Below are 10,466 nucleotides of genomic sequence, written 5' to 3'. Positions count from 1 at the left end.
TATATATATATATATATATATATTATATATATATATATAGAATTACAATCATATTGTCTGTTATTTAAATAACTAATATATTATGCATCTCTGTTATATGTATGCTAGATAAAAAAAGGAAGAGAAGGTACGCAAATGTCCCTTTTTGATGCATGCATCTCTGAGATCAACCGATTGGCTAAATAAATCATAGATGTATTTACTATGAAAAAGCGATACAAAAATTGTTCTTCTTTTCTCTCACCGAGTTGGTCAAATGGAATTATCGATCGATTTTTTCTCACGGAAAGATAGATCGTGAGTCTAATTGATTTTAATTTATGAATATTTTATTGAATATTGAATATTTTGTGTCTTACGAAATTTTTTTGTTTATATTATTTAATATTAACATATTAATCAAAATTACATTTTAAAAATTTTCTCTATAAAAATAATTTTTTATTGTGTTAATACTTATCAATACTTTATTATTTTAATTTCATTGGAAATTATTATAAAATACGAAAATAAAACATATTCGAAAATGCGCAAAGTCACTGATTATTACATTATATATTATGCATTTATTATATGTTATGCAAAGAGAAATATATAAAGAAAGATAAGATTCTATGAATATCAAAGAGATTCCACTTTAAAGATAAATCTTAGTGCGAAAAATTCATAAACTTTAGGAAAATAACATAATTACACATTCAAGACGTAATTCGTTACTCAAATGCAAAAAGAGATTCATGTTCAGATAGCTATATATATATAGGTCAGTCTAAGAATATTGATGTCGATCTTATTATTAGTTGGCTATCTACTTTGAAAAACATTGAATAAAACCGAATTTTATTATAATTTGTATATCGATAAACCTTTGATTAATATAGATGTTATTAAACAAAAAACCAAATTAAGAAATAAAATAAAAAAAATAGAATTAATATATATTCATAAATGAATAGAACATATAGGTTAGGTTCAAAACGCGATTATTTATTTTATTTTATAATTTTATATTATTTATCTTATAATTTATTAAATTTTAAATATTTAAAACTTCAAATAATATATTATTATATTTTCTTTCATAACATGTTTCTTATAACATTTTAATAGCCATAAATTTCCTAAATACGAATTGTAGAACGAATCTTTCGAAACATAATCCAATAGGAATTGTACATAATTGACTAATAACCATGCTGAGTGAAAATCTATAGAACATGCCTTAACGATGCAACTATACTTTCTGTTTAATCATCAGCGTATATGTGCATGTATATACGTGCGCGCAATATGTGTTGCATATTTAAAGTATGTGAGCAATCATTCTATTCCGACCGGACTGAGTTCTGCGTCGGGTCTTGAATTATTACGTTAACGTGAGTATACTTGGGAGTCTAAATACCGGTAATAACTAGTAACACGTGCATGAATCAAAACGTTTTTCAATTTTAAATTCATATTTTAACGGTTTTAGTTATATTTTCGAATAATAGAGATATATGAATTACAATTCATACTTTGACAGTTTTAATTATATTTTAAAATAATAGATATGGGGATTACAATTAGTTGTAAATAAATTTGAAAAGTACATCGTTTTTTTTTTGAATTAAGATACACTATATAAATAGATCAAGATAAAATATAAATTTTTAATATAACTAAAAAGAGTTAGTTTAAAGAAAAAAAATGTAAGTTAATATTATATCGTAAAAATCTTCATTTTTTAATAAATCTATATTGGAAACATTATCAAGGACATTATTTTTTTTTTTAATTTGTTTATTTATTTTATTTGTTTCGTTTTATTATTTTATGAATTATATATATTAATTCCGATTTATATTTATAGATTTAATATTTTTTTTTATTTTTTTTTCTTTTTGTTCTTCTTCTTCTTTTTCTTCTTTTTCTTATTATTATTATTACTATTAATTTAAATTAAATTAATTCAAATCATTAAAAATTAATTACAAAGTGTTATTTAATGAAATACTTATTAAAGACAATTAAAATCTTTATAAATTTCAAATAATATTTTATCAATTTTTAACAACATGTTAAATTTAAAATATAATTAATTCTTAATTATCGATTGTCAATATTAATATTACATTTATGATTTAAGTGTTTAATTGTAATTGAAATAGAAATAATAAAAGTCAACTATTATATTCACTTGAGATAATTACAAAATCATTTACTCGAATAATTCTTTACCATAAAATGTTTAATCTTCTATATGAAATCATAACTTTAATGATACTAAATTTCTAAAATTTCATGTTTAAATAAATATAGATAGAATTTACATAATTCGTACCATCCCTATTATTGTTATATCATAAAATTCACATTTGTTTTTGAGTTTGTTATTTTTATGATCAAAGTTAACAAGCAATAAATAACAACGTTGCAGTTTTGTTGCGTACTAGCTTTAACACAAATACAAGATATGCATGTCGCAATCGAATTTTGTATCACGAAACCTGTTGATTTGGGAATTTATCCAAAATGTTGAAAGAGATGAAACGAATACGAATACGATAAAAGTATACATCTTTTTTTTTATCCATTAGAAAAGAAATTTTTTTAAAAAAATAAATAATGATAATCATTTTCTATTATATATTTTTAAACTTTTGATTAATAAAATTCTTTTTTTTTATTTTATTTCAATTATAACACATCTACATATTTTTTTAAATAAAAAGAATAATTTAGAATTTCAAATAACAGTTCGGTAACTCTATATTAACTCTATGCATAAAATTCCCTTTTAGTATATTAGTGTTCGTTTTTTGACATAATTTATTCAAGAAATTAATATCATACTCGTTTCAGACCACTCGTAAATAAAGCAGTAAATTCACGCGAGTTTTTCCGCCAACAAATAATAAAATATAATCGGTTTTAGCAACAATAATTAATGATTTCCATGATTTGTTTCGGTTTTATCTGCATAATTTCTAGATAATCGAAGCACCATTAATGCACCTAAAAAGAAATGCTAATAGTTAAATAATTAATTTCGTATTTGTCATTAGTATATATGAACGTGCGCGTATGTTGTGTCAGTGAACTTGATATCTCATCGACCGATAACAACTGCTTTTTCGCTTCGAACAGATGGCTATTTCCATTTTCAAAATCATTCAATAAAAAATGAAATAATTAAATAAAGCAAAGTTAACAAAATTATTCAGATCTTATATATCATTTCTTGTATCTCATTCTTGAAAAAAAAATGCGCTTATAATATAATAGTAAAATACTATTTTTTTATCGAATTCCTCAATGTAATAAGTTTTCTTCATATGCAATTATAATAAATGTTTAAATAAATATTTTTTGTTTTATATTGTACGTGATAAGATATTGTACGTGATTCTATAGAAAAATGAAAGTTGATTTATATAAAGCTGAATTCTTTAAAAGAATTCAATTAATTAACAATTTTTTTTCTTTTTTTTTAATTTGTTAATTAAGATCGATAAATATCAATATGAATACAGATCATACGTGAATGATTTCTTTATAGACAAAAAAGCGAATAAATGTAAGGCCTATGATCAATGTGTTTACCAGTTTTTGCCGTGTATTTCCTGCTACTGTGCAATTTCAAATAAACCATTACATCTTTTGTAACTTTCACTACATATATCCATGGTTCATAACATTTTTATCAGATTGACTTTCTATTTTGAGAATCGCAAGACTTATAAAAAATGCAAATAAAAAATAATCATAAAATTTTATAGTTAATTAAATATCTTATTGCAGATTTTTTTTATTAGAATCTTCTTATATCATAATTGTATTAACCAAAATTTAAAGGTAAATTATAAAAATTTTGTATTTTTATTAATCATATGGAGTTGATAAAGTATTTAAATATACAAAAAAAAATATTAGACATAATATGTTAGCTTAAGATATAGCAGTAAAAGTTGTTTCTAAGAAATGAAAAATATGATAAATATATATGATATATATATATGATGTACATATGTATTGTATTTAACATATTTATATTTTTTAAATATGTATCTTATATACTATGCTAGTGCTTTCATTTTATTTTTTTTTTTAATTTTTAATTTTTTAATTTTTAATTTTTATTTTTGATTCTTTTATTCAGCAATATAATTTTTATTTAATATTTTTAAATATTTTTTATTACATTATTTTTACATATATATTATATTATAAGTTACATTTCATTAATCTAGTTTTCTTCTTTCTGTTTCAGGTAAGTTTTTGACTATTCAATTGAAGGCAACAAGTAGATAATTATTCGTCCCAATTATATTAGGTACGCTTGTATCTTTACTTAAATCCATCACCATATTTAGATTTTGATACTGATAAATCTAATTTATCATATTAATATCATAAAAGTAAGTTTTAAACTTAAAAAACAAGAAGTCGATCTATATATTTTAAAATTTTTTACGACGTTTATACAGAAAATTCTGCAAAATAACATTGTTCTGCATTCTATGTATAACAAAATATTCAAATGACGTCAATTGACTTCATTAGTAAGTTTCAAGAAGAAAATATATTTTTTACAAAGTTTTATTATAATATATACATATATAGTATGTTTTTAAACAAAGTGCATATGGGATGTATATTTCTCCTTTTCTTCCGCAAAACATTTCGATGTTGAATACATTAACAATAGAATTGTTTATTTATTTTTTAATCATAATAGAAATTTTAAATTTCTGCTATTAATAAAACAATCAAATTTATTGAATTCTAATCAAATTTTTATTATACATCAGATTTTTATGATCTTCATGCATTTTGTACTTGAAAGAACACGGTCAATCGGAAGGTAAACGTGTTGGTATTTTATACTTGCTTGCCTCGAAGTCGACCTTGCGCGTACAATGATCTGAAAATAATTAATTGTGTTCTTCGGTGTGAAATCCTACTTTATATTCCATAGTTCATTCAGTATCATGGAAATTGTCCTCGATTGCCAAGTTAAACATTTTCAAATACATATGTTGTTAGGAAATGTACAGCCCTACATGGAAATATATAGTTTCAATCTCCATTTTAAAATTCAATATCGATTTAAGTTCTTTTTCTATCAATGTATAATGTGATCATATTTATAAAATTTATCAAAATACTATAAAAGCAAAATAATATGAAATAATCACGTTTATATGAATAATACTTATGTCTTCATGAAATATCAAAGAAACAGTAAAACATATCACAGTATATTACGTGAGTCCATAGTATACGAATCTTCTCAAGGTGAAGAAACGGAATGTCCGGTATGCGCCGGCAAAGAGGAACTCTTTTGCAGAGGGATGAGCGAGCCTAACAACTAGTTCCCTCTTACCTGCTCCCCACTGCTACATTTCTTTTCCCGTCCTCTCTCGGCCATTAAAAGCCATATGCGCATGCGCATGCGCATCACGCGCATTCGTCGTTGCTTAGCGATGGAATTATATTCGATTCATTCTTTAGGAAATATAATTAATGAAACTTTATTGATTTTATTTTTTTTTTATATTATTTATATTATATTTATCTAAATATTAAATATATTGAGTTATTAAATAAAATATTATCAATCATTAATATTTTTGATTAAATTTTTAATATTAGAAATTGTACATAACAATATAAAATGTAAGTATCTTCAAAATAATAATAAATTCAAAAAAATATATGATTTACATTATGATATTTATATCAAAAGTTAAAATTTCATTAGTAGGAATGCATATGAAGATATTAATCCTATCACTAGATACACGCTAGCGCCGCGTGAATACTCAGTGGCGTATCAAGTGAGAAAGTAATAAATAAATATAATATTAAAAATTTTTCAAAAATCTCTTCTGTTTTAAATAAAAATATGCATAATTTTTCTAATTATTGAATCGAATAAAATAATTAGAATAATACAAATTTTTAAATTTATTTCTTTAAATATAAATTGTCAATTTAAAACTGTGAATTATAAATTAGTTAATGAATCAACATTATTGATATTCTATTGGATAATTGATTAAATAAAAAGCAGAATTAATAGAAAAAAAAATGAATTTATATATAGAATTAACGGTTTTAATAAAAATCAAATTCTGCGCCACTGCGTGAGAGTAGTACCTGTCTATCTATTACCATGTTCACTGACTGCATGTATCTTGGCCGTGAAGCAGTAAACGGAATTAAAGTGAGTTGCAGTTCTAACGCACGGTAAACTTTATCATGGCCTACTTTATCTACTTGCTTCTATGACTTTTTTATGACAAATTTGTTGTTGTACATTGATCACGAGATTCAATTAAACTCGTATACATTGATTGTTATATGCTAAATCTATTTATAATATTACATAGAAATATCTGAAAAAATAATTTCAAATTTATTATATTTTGATTATACTAAAAAGTCGATGATATCAATAATAAGAATTTTTAAAGATATACAGAAATATATTTTGTTAGATTTATAATAGATTATATTTTTTGTAATTTTTATTTATTTTAATGTACCCTGTAGAAAAATCAAACCAAAAATATAAAAATTATTGGTTGTTTTTATTTATCATATTAATTCTAAAAAGAAAAAATAAAATATTTAGATTATAATATTTTTATTATAAAAATTTATCAAAGAATCTTGTTCATATTGACAATGAATCTTTGGAAGTTTTCTCTAATCTCAATAAAAAAAATTTAATCGTACTTAAAACAAGAATCCGTTTGCTAATAGAGCATAACATTCATGCGAGATTATACATGATGTCTGATAATACATGTGGATAATATGTGGAACATCCTGATTCTTCTTAAGACCTGCTTTTGATGTATTAACATAAAAGAAAGTTTGGTCCAAACTATTTTGTTCATTTTTTAATTCGTTTTGCATCCTAATTTCTCAATGAATATTCATTTTATTTTGAAAATTTGAAATAAATTTCTGGGAAGCAGTATTTAATAAATAATTAATTAGTGAGAAAAAAAATCTGATTTAGATACGTTCAATAATATTCTGTAAATCTAATTAATTATTTCAAATTATTTCAATAAATTATCAAAGCTTTCAAATGACTATAAATAGTATAAGTTTACTGATACGAGTTTATATGCTTTCAAACGTGACGAATACATATAACTGTTCATCATGAGATCTTTCATAAATCTATCGCTCGATTATATCAATTTGTATTATATTTCAAAACAATGCTGACGCTTTAAAAAGAAAAAAAGAAATATATCACACAAATTATATTATAAGTTATTCAATTATAAGTTGTTCAAAAAATAATAAATAAAAATTATTAATTAAATTAGAAAATGAATATTACTTGCTTAAAATATTTTTTATTGTAAGAAATATATCACACAAATGTTATTCAAAAAATAATAAATAAAAATTATTAATTAAATTAGAAAATGAATATTACTTGCTTAAAATATTTTTTATTGTAAGAAATATATCACACAAATGTTATTCAAAAAATAATAAATAAAAATTATTAATTAAATTAGAAAATGAATATTACTTGCTTAAAATATTTTTTATTGTAAGAAATATATCACACAAATGTTATTCAAAAAATAATAAATAAAAATTATTAATTAAATTAGAAAATGAATATTACTTGCTTAAAATATTTTTTATTGTACTTTATATTGTAATTTAAAATTACAATTTTAATTATCTTTAAACGAAACATATTTATATATTCAATTTTAATTTATATAAAATTTTATTTTATTCAGAAATTTTAATAAATTTTGAATAATACAAAAGATTTAAAAACTTAATTAAAATTTATATTAAAATAAATAGTAAATAATAAATAATTTTTCATAAAAGAAATTAATTTTTTAAAATATATATTTTTTCTCTTATCATTTTTTTCCTTTTTTTCTTTTAGAGTAATATATTTATTATATTTATTCATATTATATTCTTATATATTCTTTTCTAAAATATTTTTATTATTTTTATTAATTAGGTATAGAATTAAAAATATCAAACTCAATAAAACAGATTAATAAAAAAAGAAATAGAAAACTGTTTTAGAAAGTAATTATGAAAGTTGTAGTCTTTCACATATACTGGACGATTCGATAAAAATTCCCATTATTATCATTTATCAGTGACCTCGTGCAGTCACGCCTCTCTGATAAGAAGAAAAATCACCGATCCCTGTACTTCTTCTCTCTTTGTTTCTGTTTCATGGTTCCGTTTGATTATCTTATTCGTTTTCGTTAATTTTAAGACTACTTCTTCCTTTTAATTCGAAGAAAATAATATTCATTTATGAATATTTATGAATTTAATAAATTAATGATTTAAAATAAATATATCTTTAAAAAAATATTCAAATAATAATAATGTATGGAATAGAGTAATAATAATTAATAGTAAGAAAACAATGATAAATTCGTTAAAATCATGAATTTTGCATAATCAAAATATTCTAACCAAATATTTAAAATTTATGATATTATCGTAATTAATAATTTACCTTGAATAATTTAAATTAGAAATTTGACATCTGTCATATGTTTGCTTTTTTGTTCTTATTATGCTTTATTATCTTATTATATATTATATATATAATAATATCAAATACAGTATAAGAATATACAATATAAAAAAAATAGATAAACAATATTGTTGTTAAAAATTAATATGAATAACTACTAATAAGTAAATAATATTTATTGTTTTTTTAGAAGAATTGTGAAATTGAATAGATTTTTTTAAAGATATTTATGGAAATTATTTTAAAATTTAAAGGTTTTAATTTTATAATTTTATAATCCCGGATTATGATATTTTTAACAGATTTAATATATATATATATTATAATTATTCAATTATATATCTCATGTTAAGGTTTTATAATAAATGTAACATTTATTTCATCGTTGCTAATCACTAGAAGTTTGCGAACTTATATCAATAATAATGCCATTGAAATTCATCGAAGAAGAAAATATATTCATCTCATAACGTGTTCAACTTCATTTCTTATTAACGAGATAGAATCCTTAATGGATTTTAATGATCATTTATAAAATAGAAAATGCAATTCTTAAATTATTTGAAATGATATTAATAATTATTTTCATGCTTCAAATTTTCTAGCAATTTCTTTTCTTTAAAAATTTTTTTTAAATCATTAGTAAGTTAAAATTGACTTACAAATGTATAACTTAATGAAAAAAATAATGAGAATTAATAATATCACATAAAACTAGCAAAAATCATTCTTTTGAACAATATAATATATAATATATTATATATTCGAGCAATATATAATATCATGTTGATATCATACTAATTTTAAAACAGATATACATGTAACATACTTCTCTTAACTCTTCGTATCAGCAATTAACATCAATGAAGATCCGTAACGATGAATGGAAAATATACGGGTAGAACCGCATACAAGACTCCAAAGATGAATGCGTGGAAGTCTTATGATGACAATGGAGGATTGGCATTGTAATACTTTAACGGAACGATAACGAGACAGACGATTTACCCGTAGATGCCGTCGGTTCAATTGAACGGCATGCAGACAACGTGGCCGTTGGTCACTGCGAAATAGAGAACGACGTGTGAAATGGGTATCGTGATGTACCGACCGGATGCCACTTCCTGCTTACCACGTCTGCGTATCATTGTACATGCACTGTATCTAGCGATGGGAATAAGACGATTCGAAACCTTTTGAGATTCACTCTCGATAATTTTCATCTGTCATGATAAGATATTATTATAAATAATTCTCTTGTCGTTAATAGTAAATATGTAAATATAATTTGACTGAATAATTCTCTAATCTGATCTTAAGAGAAAAATAGTGTATTTATTCAATGATAAACTTAAGTAGAGTTTATATAAATAGTTATCTAGTTTTAGGATTTTAATAATTTAATATGCTTTTAATGATATTAAAGCTAATTAATCTATTTGTGTAAATATCTATAAGACTTAAATGCCAAAAATCTGACAAGATTAATAAAAACAAATTTGTTTTAATACAATTTATACGTATCATAAAGTTTATAATTATTTTCCATTTCAATCAATCTTTCTTTTCATTTAATGTCACATGAACAAAAAAAGAACAAATTGAAAGTTAGTAGGTAATGCAGGAAGTAGCAGAGTCGACACATATATCGATAAACGGTTTCCGATAGATTTGATCCATTAACACTTCCTTGTTATTAATGTTTCGTATATCTAGAAAACATATATTAAATTAACAAAGTTTTAAAAACAAGACGTTCGTATAGTAATATGAAATAAAATTTCTATTATTAAAATGTATTAGTAAGGAGGAAAAAAAAAGGGAAAAAATTGATAAGCGATATAAGAATCAAGATTCAAGTTTTGTGATAAATGATTTATAATCATGATTTTCAGGTATCAATTTCTGACTTATTATTATTATT

This window comes from Apis dorsata, unplaced genomic scaffold (genome assembly GCF_000469605.1).
Source record: "Apis dorsata unplaced genomic scaffold, Apis dorsata 1.3 scaffold_256, whole genome shotgun sequence".
NCBI lineage: Eukaryota > Metazoa > Arthropoda > Insecta > Hymenoptera > Apidae > Apis > Apis dorsata.
Note: the sequence above shows the minus strand (reverse complement) of the source record.